The sequence below is a fragment of the Parus major genome, chromosome 2, assembly GCF_001522545.3.
Source record: "Parus major isolate Abel chromosome 2, Parus_major1.1, whole genome shotgun sequence".
Taxonomy (NCBI): Eukaryota; Metazoa; Chordata; class Aves; order Passeriformes; family Paridae; genus Parus; species Parus major.
The window spans coordinates 75467842-75479750 of NC_031769.1; the positions used below are offsets into that span (position 1 = coordinate 75467842).

General features: G+C 45.3%; 2 protein-coding genes across 11 annotated transcripts in view; one reads left to right on the forward strand and one right to left on the reverse strand.

Moving 5' to 3' along the window:
- The window catches only part of GRB10 (growth factor receptor bound protein 10), a 146822-nt gene extending 138986 nt beyond the window's left edge, over positions 1-7836 (reverse strand). For all 5 annotated transcript variants that reach the window (XR_001525455.1, XR_001525453.1, XM_015653131.1 and 2 more), the window contains exon 1: positions 7792-7836. The gene's annotated coding sequence lies outside the window, so the exon portion shown is untranslated. The remainder of the gene's footprint in view (positions 1-7791) is intronic.
- Positions 1-11909, forward strand: part of CDH18 (cadherin 18) — a 1344136-nt gene that overhangs the window by 924169 nt on the left and 408058 nt on the right. The gene's annotated exons all lie outside the window — the stretch shown is intronic.

The following is an 11909-nucleotide window of genomic DNA, read 5'->3' on the forward strand; positions in this document are numbered from 1 at the left end:
GATCTGGAATAATAAAACTTGCTCTCTTGTGCAACCCAGAAGAGAGTCCATGATGTGCTTCTCCATTCCCAATACAGTGCGACAGTTGTTACTATTTTACCTTCCTTTTTAGTTCTCCTGCACTGTCTTTATCTCAAACCAGGAGTTTTACCTTTTTTCCAATTCTCTTCCCCATCCCCCTGATGGGGGGGGGGGGGAGAAGTGAGGGAACAACTGTGTGGTATTTATCTGCCTGACAGGTTAAACCACAAGGGCCTTCATTATAATCATAACTTAAAAAACTAAAGCTAAGTGCCCAACAGCACAAGGGAGGGAAAAAAAGCAAACCAAAAAACAACAAACCAACCAACAAACCAGGGGGAAAAAAACTTCCACCACCAACCCACCCACTTTTGGCCTCAACTTTTTGACTTCAGAATTCCTGGAACGACAAACAAAATAATACAACAAATAACAGAATGAAACAAAAGATGACAGTGTTACAGCTGCTGAGCTTTTTCATAAAGCATTAAAAATGCATGCATTGTGCATCTAGATGATGGCAAATCTGTCTCTAGCATTAGATGCAGAGGCAAGAAGTACTTTGTCCTCACAATCATGCTGCATAGATATGCTTCTCTTGTAAATTGTTCACTACATCTCTTGCTGTGACCATGTACAGTAACTGGAACATCACAGTTAGAGATGGACAGGATAAACAAAAGCAACCTGACCCACCAAGAAAGCATCTGCCAGCACTCAAGCCATTGTTCTGCACAATATCAAGGCTTGAATTCTGACATAATCCCCTGACATCTTGGGTGATGTCAGCATGAGCAGCTATTAGAATGAAGAATGATCCCCCACAAGACATTAATTCAGAAATAATCGATGGTCTCACAATATGTATTTCTCCCTTAACAGTCTCCTAAATGGACTTTTAATACATTTGAGCCAGAAGGAAAAGCAGGCCTTTTAAGAAAGCTTGTGATATTTTTGTCTTGTGCCAAAGCCTTCTGAATTTTTAGCTTTTCCAGCTCCTTGAAGTTTAATTCCACACTTTTGCTTTGATATAATAAAAGCTCCTCATTCCTTTCCAACGATGCTCAGAGCTTTAACAGTACAACTAAGCAAAACCAACCTACAGATTTTACCTTCCCCCAGTCCTTCTCACCCCCTCCCTCAATTCCCATTTAAGGAGAGAACGTTCTCCTATCTGAATCCATACCTAGTAGTTTGGCAGAGATGAGTATCATGGAAAATAAGGAAAGAAGAAAGCAGGGAGAAAAAAGAGATCACCTCCCCATTTATATTTCAGCCTTGAAAACTTCTGCTCCAATCCTTTCTAATATACAACTTTCTAATATACAACAATTTCTTGTCCTACCATCCTCCAATAAAGTCTAGCAGTTTTTTCTCTAGTAAAGGATTCAAATCCTTGCTGCCAGTTAGTTTTGATATCTACAAATATATGAAGCATGCACAGACACAGAACCCTGTTGCAACTCCTTGACCAAAAATATGTTTAAGAGTAAAATCAGAGTCACAGAACCACAGATCATTCACTAAGAGCAACATCAGCAGTGAAAGAGATCTAGATGACATTTAATGGATTCCCATCCTCACAGCTTGAAAATTTAAATACCTGAAAATGACCTAAAAATAAAGTTAAGCAAAGCAAAAAGGTAACTTCTGAAAACTTAAGTCTATGCTACAAACCAACAACATGAGTTTGGACAGAGCTGCAGCCACTAGATCAAGTCATCAAAAGGAAGAATTTAAACGCTGGTCACTGAAAGAAGTCTCTATATGTTCATCAAGTGCTAATCTCCACCATGAAAAGAGTTCAAAGACGTACAGATTCTCCCTGCTTATTGATTTTCTCACCAGGGATGCATAATGGAAGAATGATACTGGTCTCATGGAGTATTATTCACCCTTACTTAGCTGTCTTCAGCAGCCACAGGCTCAGTGCTTGGATACAGACACTTAGTTTCTCAGATTTCTCTGCTGACACAAATTCTGCAGCAAGAGCGAGAAGGCAGTGCAAGGACCATGCTCTGATGTTTACTGTGTGAACAAATGTAGAAATCCGTACTGCTGCACAGCAGGAGAGCTCTTTCCCTGGGCTATAGGTTTTTTCCAACAGGATGGTATGGTATTTCCTCTATGGTTTGTCTGCCAGGAAAGCCATTTCCTATTTTTGTCCCCTTATGAGCTAGTAGAAGCTGGCATTGATGGAGGCTGGGAAGAATGAGAGGTTGGTTTGCTAGTGGTTTAACCAAACATGTGTTTACAATTATCCCGTTCATCCCTGTCTGTGCAAAACTGTCTTTTTTGGAACATCCCCATGGTCCTTGGATATGGCCTCCAAAAAAGCTGAAACAGACTCACTAAGAAATACATTGTTTGACTATTACAGCTAGAGCAACAAAACTGTCCAATGGTTAATATTGCAACCATTAATGTAATTGTTGGGCATTAAGATCAACATAGCTGCTCTATTTGTTGCTGTTGGCCTAAGGACAACAGCTCAACAGCAGGAGGGTAAGATAATAGGAAAGCCTCTTGCAGTCTTCCCCTGGAGTCCAACAAAAGAATACAACAGAAACAGGGTACTCTGTTTCTTTCTCAAATATTCTACAGCATCTGCCCACAAAAAGAGAATGCAGAGATAACCATGGTGTTCACAATGAGTTTGTCTAGGGCACTCATCACTTCTGCATCCAAAGACCGTGACTATAACTATTGTCCCAAAGCACTTTTCAGAAATACATAGCACAATATAATCAAGACTTTCAACCCCCTTAACCCCCTCCCCAGTTCTCACTTTAGAGAAGAATAAACAGTCTGTTCCATCATCATGTGGTAAAAGGGGAATTTCTCACTGCTGATCCCTTAGCCAAGAAGAGGTCAAACTATTCTAGAAAATATGCCTTATCCCATTGTAACTGAAAAAACAATCTCAAAGACAGCAGTCTTGAAAGTTGCAGAGGTCCAAAAGAAACATATTTCACCTCTCTCAGTATCAATGAGGTAGACTTTCACACCATGTGCCTAGACTATTGCAGATCTAGTTTGGCAACCCACAAGTTTAATATAATCTGTAATTATATTTCATATCATACATCAGAGAACTACACATTTTCCTCTACCATTTTACTCACTTCAAAATCATCATTTGACACACAGGGATATAATGACTTACCAAAGGTTTCTGAAAGGATTCAGGAAGAAGAAGGTCCCTCACACTAATTCACAGTAGTAGTTACATGTTATCCATGATACAGGAGAAGGTGTCCTACTCTGCTAAAAAGATCATCCATTTTAAAACAACTGATCTTCACGACAGCTTTTGCATTCAGGAGTGGTAATCTGCATTCCCCATGGGTTAACTAATTGGGATGCAATTAGCAGGTTTCATTAAAAACTCTCTTGGCTTGTAAATGAGCATTAGTGTTGGGCTTTTAAGAACCCATCCTTACTCATCCTGACTATATTTTTGTTTGATCCACACCTGAGTCTCTGGTCAACGCCACTACAGGTTGATTGCCTGTAAAAACCCAAACAACAGTCATAAAGCTGCTGCCACCTTCTAGCAAAAAGTGACTCACCCAGTGCTCATAATCTCATATTTTTGTGACTCCTCACCATGAAACAGAATTCCCTGGTCTTTTCTGTTACAGGTATCAGGAAAGACAGAATTATTCACAAGGGCACTACTCTAAAGCAGAGGATGAACTTGCAATGCCTTCAGTCCTGAAATACACGTCCATATGCCCTGTATGAACTGATCCACTTATGACTTATGAAAGATCCTAGGAAGGCAAAGAGGGAAGGAAGTTTTCAGTCAATGGATGCACAATAGTGTGAATGTGAACATCGCTTTAATAATGAGTTTCAGGATACCTTGGCACTGATATTCAGTGTTCCTATGTACATTCGAAGTCCAAAAGCTGCTAGAAACCAAAAACAGCATAATTTCCAGATTATTGGACTCATACAAAAAACATAGTGTCTGTCTGTCTCTCTACATATGTACCTGCTGACAAGATGGCATCCAGGGGGAATAAAGCATATAAGAAAAGGGAATGCTGAATATATACAACCACATCTTATAAAGTCAGGCTATTCTAGTTGTTTCATCACTGAAGACTTCAAGTGACTGTTTTTGGACGGGACACTTTACACTGATCAACAGTTTTCTTTAATGATGCTATCATAGTGGAATCTGGCTTTCTCTCCACATTCCCGATGCAACAGAGGAGCCATATTGAGCTAAAGAGAGAACTGCTGTCCAATTCAACAGATGGCATGAGAATAAAAAAGACCTGGCATGGGACTAGTTCAGAAGTGCACAGTTCAACATGTATAAAGAAAGAGAAATCAGTGAGGTGGCATCTGTTTACTTCATGATATTATGTTTCAAAACAGCCACTGGTTTGGGAGAAAATATAATGGGAATCAAGACTATTTTGCCACATCCAAGTTTAGATTGCAACATGCTCTCTGGACCAGCAGGCAATGTAGAGATAGCAAACCTGTAAATAAAGCTCAATGTTAATAAAGGGATTCCTTGGCAACCTCATTCCTTGTAATTCCTAAAAAAGATTGTGGGGTTTCAACTTTTCGGTAAAGGATCTCCATTCCTAGATTTCCCTGGGTGAAGAGTTGCAACTGGTGTATTTTGGATATGGCCAGGAGCAGGTCCAGTTTCCAAGAAAAACAATCATAACTTCTTAGCCTGCTTTCCTACAGAAGGAGGCTTATGCAATCACACTGTAGCCAAGCCAGTTGGCAAGCTGCGTGCAAGCCTGACAGAGGGCAGAGGTCTCAGGAGTTATCTTCCTTGTTTATGAAAACACTGAGCCAGGTGGGCACACTTAAGAAACACTGCACTGTGAACTGACATCAATACTCTCATAGCTGAGATAAATCCAAAGAAAAGCATGTTTCCTTAGTCTTAGTATGGACAAAAATGTTGGCACAAAGTGAAGAGAAGCTTTTCCTCTGACAAAGTTCACTCAGAGGTTTAGAAGAAAAAGGCCAACAGAAAATAAATAATAAGGGGTTTCACCACAGCGTTTGCTGCAACCAGTGAAATTTTTAATGGAGCAAATACTTAAATGCATCCAAAAAATGTATACCACTGGGCATCAAAAGGCACCCCTCCACCATTTCAGTGGTCTGAAGAAGCACCCGAGTGCATTTCAAACACAAATATACACACACACTTCGCAAGACAGAGCTGAGCTGGTAAAAGCAAAAGTTATACCTAGAAACCTGGCCTCATTTAGCACCATCATCTCCATAACCACATGCAGAGAGGCACAGCAAAAGGGAGCAACTGTAAGGTCCCATCCAGAGTAACACCACCCAGGAGCCCCTCAGTTTGCCCGCTGCAACTGCTACACGTACTTCAGGGAAGCTGACAGTGCCTCATAATCTAGAGGGATATCTGCTCCTTTGGGGCCGTCAGAAAACAAATTCTCAGTGCAACACTCGGGCGCTGCTGGCAGAAGCAGTGCATGACCCAGCTATGCCTCTCCTCTGCCAGCTGGGAACTCCCTGCCTCAGAAGGATACTTTTGCCAGAAAGATCGAGATACTTCTTGCCCATTTACATCCCAAGCACAGATGAGAACATGACCAAAGAAAACCTTCATAACAATTCTTGCTAGAGTAATTTAAGCACTTGCAAGACAGAAGGCTGCAAATGCTTGTTTTATTCACAGAGTGCACACTATACACTTCAGCAGAATTGAGATACAGAGATACATTTTGCATTTAAGCAGCGCTTTTAGACTATGCATTAAAAAAATACAGGAATACGCTACTGAAATCCAGGTGTGGCTGTATAAGGCTGTGAGGATAAAAGCCAATTCACACAGTGCTAAGAGAGGGAATAGTTTGATTAACAAAATCAAAGAAAACCATGGAAATACAAGATCTTCAATATGTAGCCAGAGCAAACAAGATCTACTTTAAGACCCAATAATGTCCAAGTGAAGAAAATAAATCAGACTATAACATGGTAAAATGATCACCAGAGTCTGCTGCTCTATCAGTTTACTGTTTGCAGTAAGGCTACCAAGCCTTACTCTGCAGGCTCTGCAGTTTCCTCTACACTGTGCTGAATTTTAAAGAGTCCAGTGTTAGAGAAAGAAAACCCAAGCAGCTCTGATATTAACATATACCTGTACAAAGGTAGCCAGAGGAATACAGCTCTGGAACAGCTTTCCTTCTTATGCTGCTCTGAGAGGTTAAGCCCTGGAGGAAAACTAACAACATGGGAAGAGCATCCCCTGCTTACATCCCGCACTCTGCCTCAGCCCCAAAATGATCATGAAGCACAGCCAGAACTCTCATCTAAAGTTTCAAGCATATTTCTCGTTTTCCAAGCAGGTTTTCTAATCTCCATGTGTTTGTGATTTTTTTTTTAACCCGCCCTCATAACTCACTCCTTTTAATCCTAGGATTAGCCTTATTGCCCTTCTCTGTACCTTTTCTAGAGCTGTAAGTACAACTACTAGCCTCAGAACACAGGAATAGATGGAGCTGGAGTGCTAATGCACCCCTGCTACACAACCCACAACATCTCCATTAAAACAGATGAACACCTTTATGGGGCAAAAGAATTTCAACTGCCCTTCAGAAGCATAACTGAAGGTGGCAGATGCCCACATCCCTTCTATTCTGCTTTGCCCCAACTCCAAATTCATTCTGCCTTAGTAAAGAGAAAAGCAAACCACATTCTTTGGGTCTGTTTTAGAAAATCCGATCAATACTGCTTTGACATACGAGCAACACATGTCCCCATTTCAACGAATGGGAGCATTTCAGCCAGACCACCACTTCAGATGAAGTGGGGCTCCTGGCTGCTGAATCAGCACTTTCCACCCTGCTGGCAATACGAAGTTATGCGACGCTTCAAAGAAAAGCGGGGAAAAGGGGGAAAGGGGTGGGAGGGGGCGATGACACTTAAGCAACAGAAGCAGGCAAGAGGATTGTGCAGGAGTTCATCTGCCAAAACAATTAACTGCAAACTGTTATAAAGATGCCACAGTTTCAGCCCCGGCTTGCAGTACCATAGTTATACAATGAGAGCCATGCGTGCGCGCCTCTCCCCGGCGGGGAGCTGGGGCAGGAGAAGCTCCGCACCGCCCCCCAGGGAGGGTCTCCCGGGCTAGCGAGGGGCTGTCAGCACGGCCGGGGACTCGGCAGGGCCGCTCTCCCGTGGGCACACGGCCGCCCGGCTGCCGCCGCACATCCCCGCCGCGGATGAGCAGGAAGGTGGCAGCACTCCGGGGTGGCATTTCTGCGAACTGCCCATCCGCCAGCCCTCCCGCAAACCCTAAACGGAGGGAGGGGAATACCGGGAGTTTCAGCGGCAGCAGCACCACCAGCAGTTGGCGGGGCAGCTCCTCGCTCTCCAGCGCGGGGCGACGGGAAAGCCCGGCTCCCGGCACCGCCGGGGCGAGGCGCGCAGCCGGCGAGCAAACAAAACGCGGCAAGGAAGCCCCGAGACGAGAAAAAGGGCCGATCCCCCGAGCCCCGCGACCGCCGGCCGAACCCCGTCCGACCCCGAGGGCTCCGCGCCGGGCGGGGCGCGTTCCCCGCGGGCACTGGGGGGGGCTCGCCAGCGGCCCCAGGAAAAGGAAGTTTGCTCTCCTCCTCCTCCCACCGGCCTCCGCTACCGAGGAGCCGGCGAGCCCTCACCCACCCCGCCCTGGCCTCACCCCGCTGCGGCTCCCCAGGGGCAGCAGCAGCCGCCGCCCCCCTGCGCGCCCCGCGCTGCCCCCCGGCCCCTTACCTGCTGGCCGGCCGGCCGGCCGGCACCGTCCCCGCCGGGCGCTGCGCACCCGCCAAGTTTGGGGCGGGCGCAGGGGGTCAGGGGAAGGGTCGTGCGCGGCGGTAGCGAGGACGGGAGCGCGGGCAGGGAGGGGGATCCTCCGGGCGGCGGGGTGGAGTGGGGCGCAGGCGGGGGAGAGCGAGCTCTCGGAGCCACGCGCTTCAAAACCAACAATAACAAAAGAAAAAATTAAAACTGAAAAAAAAATCAAATTAAAATCAAACAATTAAAAAACAAACAAACAAATAAATTTAAAAAGTAAAAAAAAAAAAAAAAAAAAAAGGTGGTGGGGGGGAAGGGCAAAACACACCCAACGCGAACGGGGACGTTCGCGCCTCGGCAAGGCGACCCCGGATTGCGGGAGGGATCTGCAGAGAAAACTTCTGCCTGCCTGTCCGCGCTGCTGCTGCCGCCGCCGGCTCCGCTGCTAACGGCACCCGCCGCCGCCTTCTCCCCTCACGCCCACCTGACTCCAGGCGGGCCCCGCCCCGCTCCCGCCCCCTGCCCGCCCTCCCGGGTCCCGGGGCGAGCGGCTCTGGAGGCGGCAGATCGTGGGGCTGTGGTGGGACTCCTGCCCTCTAACAAAAGCTCGCTCGCAGGTAGCACTGGTGCGTGCTTTTCATGGGAAGGGCTGTTTTTTCTCCAAAATAAAATCAGCGGAGCATATTCACAGGCGAAGCATTTGTGCTTGGATTTTTTCTTTAGCCTCGTCGGTCCCGTTGTCACGTTTTTCCTCGCAAAACTCCTCAGGGCAAGTGCCCCAGCCCCTCTTCCTGTGCTCCAGACAGCACGGAGCAGGCTCTCGGCATGTGCCAACTCTACGGCTGGGCTTTTTAGAGCTCCTCCGTACTGCAAAGCGCCCTGCTCTCCCGGCATCCTCAGGCTGCCACTAGCAGTCGTACGGACTGCTGCTGGGAGCTTCTGTGCACTGGGACCTTTGCTATTTCACCACTGTAGCTCCGAGCCATCTGATTTGCAAGTAGCTTGCAAATAACTCGGACTGTGGAAAAGCTCTTTTAAGGGAAGCAAAGCTGCACGCTACTGTTTTAAAGTGTATTGACTTCCAACAAGAGCCGTCACTCTATGAGGAGAGGAATATTTACTTCACTAGACGCAAAAACACCTCCCATAAGAAAGTGGTCAGCCTTATTTAAAGAAATTGAGCCCAAGGAGAAGTGGGAGAAATCTCTGGGTTTTTCCTCCTATACAGATACGTGTACACTACTGGGAGTATTGTGGCTGAGCGCCCGAGCTGAATATATTTCGAAATGTAACATGATACCTTCTTCGCTCTTGCTTTTTCTTCTACTGTGGCTCTTTTTTACTGTATGCAAAGGAATGCTCTTCTTATCAGCCTCCCCCTCCCGGTCCCCTTGCTTCCAGCCATGCTCTGTTCTCTGTTCTCACCACTCGCTCTCCCTGTTCAAGTCCTCAAATAATCTCTCTAGTTTGCCTGAGTGTGTCACCTCAGCCTCTTGGATCCACGTGCGACTCTGCTGCCTGTTCACTGCTCACCCTGCTCATGCCACCAGCCCCCCGGCTTCTCCTCGTCAGCGTGCTTCCTTCGGCCGTCTCCACTTGATGCAGTGTTGTACGTTGCTCTTCAGTCTGTCAGCGCCACTGCTGCCTGTCCTGCCCTGTCCTGCCCCAGTCCATTAGGAGCTTGTTCTGTGGGCTGTCACTTCCCAGCCCTGTTCAGCCCTCTCTTCCCACTGCTAGGCTGGTCTGGTCTGCCTTCTTGTGAACCACTCACTATACACCCTGTGATCTTGCCTTTTGTGGGTCCAGCCTCAGAGTGCTGGTGCCTCACCAAAGGAGAAGATGTCTCTTGTCCAGATTATTTGTTTAGTGAAAAGGTGAATGCAGGTGGTATCTGATTCTGCCTGAAATTACTCCAGAGGCAAGGAGACACCTACTCGCAGTAGGCTGGCATCACAGTCCTACATGCTTACATAAGAAACTTCCTGCGCATGTAGATCCTGCCCAGATTGGAAAGGAACTACAAAGGTCACCTGGGTCAACTTTTTATGGGAAAGGGATGATGAGATTGTCACTCTGTTCAATTGCATCTTGAAAGCCCCCAGTTGTGGGGACTCCACCCCATCCCTGGGGATGATTTTTCCAGTGGGTGATTGTTCCAACTGTAAAAAAATTATTTTTTTCAGTGATTCAAAATCAAGGTGAGACCTCTCCTTGTGCAACTTGTACCTGTTACCGCTTGTCTGCTCCCTGTGCCTCCCTGTGAAGAGAAAATCTCCATCTTTTTTGCAGCCGTGCATTTACCTGTATGATTTGACCAGGGTTTGTGCAATAGGTGTCCAGTTTTTGCTGCTTTCGCAGAACCTGCTGCTGTGGGCACGGCCAAGGACTTCAACACATGCCTCTTCTACACACTGTTAATGCTATTTGCCCCGGCACATTCCTTAGCTGTGCAATGCAACAATTATACTTTGTCATCTGTAGTATTTCCACCCTAGAATATCAATTTACAGCCCTGCGTTACAGCGTGTCCTCAAAAAGCGAGCAGTGAAAGGGGAGAAGTTATATAACTGGTCTGGTGCTGCAGAGCCCAGCCAGCCACCAGTAGGATTGCATTGCAGGGATGCCCACCTTCTAAAAACATCCCCTTCTTCCCCAAAAGTCCTGCTACCTCAACCTCTAAGGCAATTTACATGCTGCATCTCAAAACCAGATCACCTTTATTACCATGATGCTCTGCATCCAACAGTGAAGGGATAAAGCTGAGGTATTTTTGAAGCATCATTGCAGCAGCCACCTGGCTGCCTTCCAGTATGCTCTTTCTTTGAGTGTGCTCACTGTTTCTCATATATAAGACTGCTGATCCATCAGTTAATCATATTAAGTACTTAAAATTAACTTTTAAATTATTAATGCATGAGAACATATCCATTTTCCATGTACATTATTATAAAGGATTACAGTGTGTACACTGAGTGCTATTAACATTACATTTTGAAGACAGTAAATTGACTTGTATGAAAATCAGAAGAGTTGATGGATTCCTCAAAATATGCCTTTAACAATCATAAAATGTTCAATTGAATTACTATTAAGCATGTGTCTGTACTTAAATTTCTTTCTAAAACATACAAAAACAAGCAAATGCTCAAGTCTTATTAATATAATATTTTTCATTTTGTGGTGGTTTGAAAAAAATAGATACACATGAATATTGAAAATACTCATCTGACAAATAAAAACACTAGGAAAGATATGTTTAGTTTCCTAGACTACAGCTGTATCATTCAAGACAAAACTGTACTGTCATAAGATCGTTTATCGAAAATAGCACCACTAAAATGGTTAAGTGGAGAAGAAGAAATGCATCTTTTTACTAGCAGTGAAGGACATGATTATCTTTTCTCTTAAATAACAAATCTCTGGCAAGACCCTACACAATGCTGTATCATGAAAATAACAGCCCAAAATGCTGATATTTTCTCTAGGAAGAAAGATCATTTTCTGCAAGAAAAAGGACACAAGAAATAATGTTGGCAATAATGTCCTCTGAATGTAAATGCTATTCCTGCTCAAGGATAGCCGAAAAATTAAGGCAAACAGCCTTGGCAAATGCTTAATGCCTTCTGAACTTTGTGCCTAGGAGAAGTTTGTCCCAGCTCCCTGATTTCTTCTTCTTTCCGCAGTGGTTGTGGTTTAGGTTAGAGAAGACAGATTCCTCTGACCCATGATGGAAGAAGTAGATGGAGGAACTAATGAGACTCCCTGGCTGTGCTCAAAGGAATCCAGGCCACTGGGGGAGAAGAGGACAGGGCATGCAGTCCCCTCCTAGCTGGAGAGGGTCTTGCTGCCCTGCAGCTTCCAAGCTCAGAGCCTGTTGTACAATTTTGCTTAGGATATCACTTTATTCCTCATTTGTGTCCTTCCTCAAGATACCCAGTAAGCCCAGAAAAAGGTCTTTTTACCATTTATACTTGGGAAACTTGCATTAATGCAAGTTTCTCATGTGTTAAGGGTTCAAAAACAGGTCCAAATATAAGCAGAGTTTAGGCATTCTCTCTCTATTTAGCTGTATATTTAAGACTCAATACCTGATAATA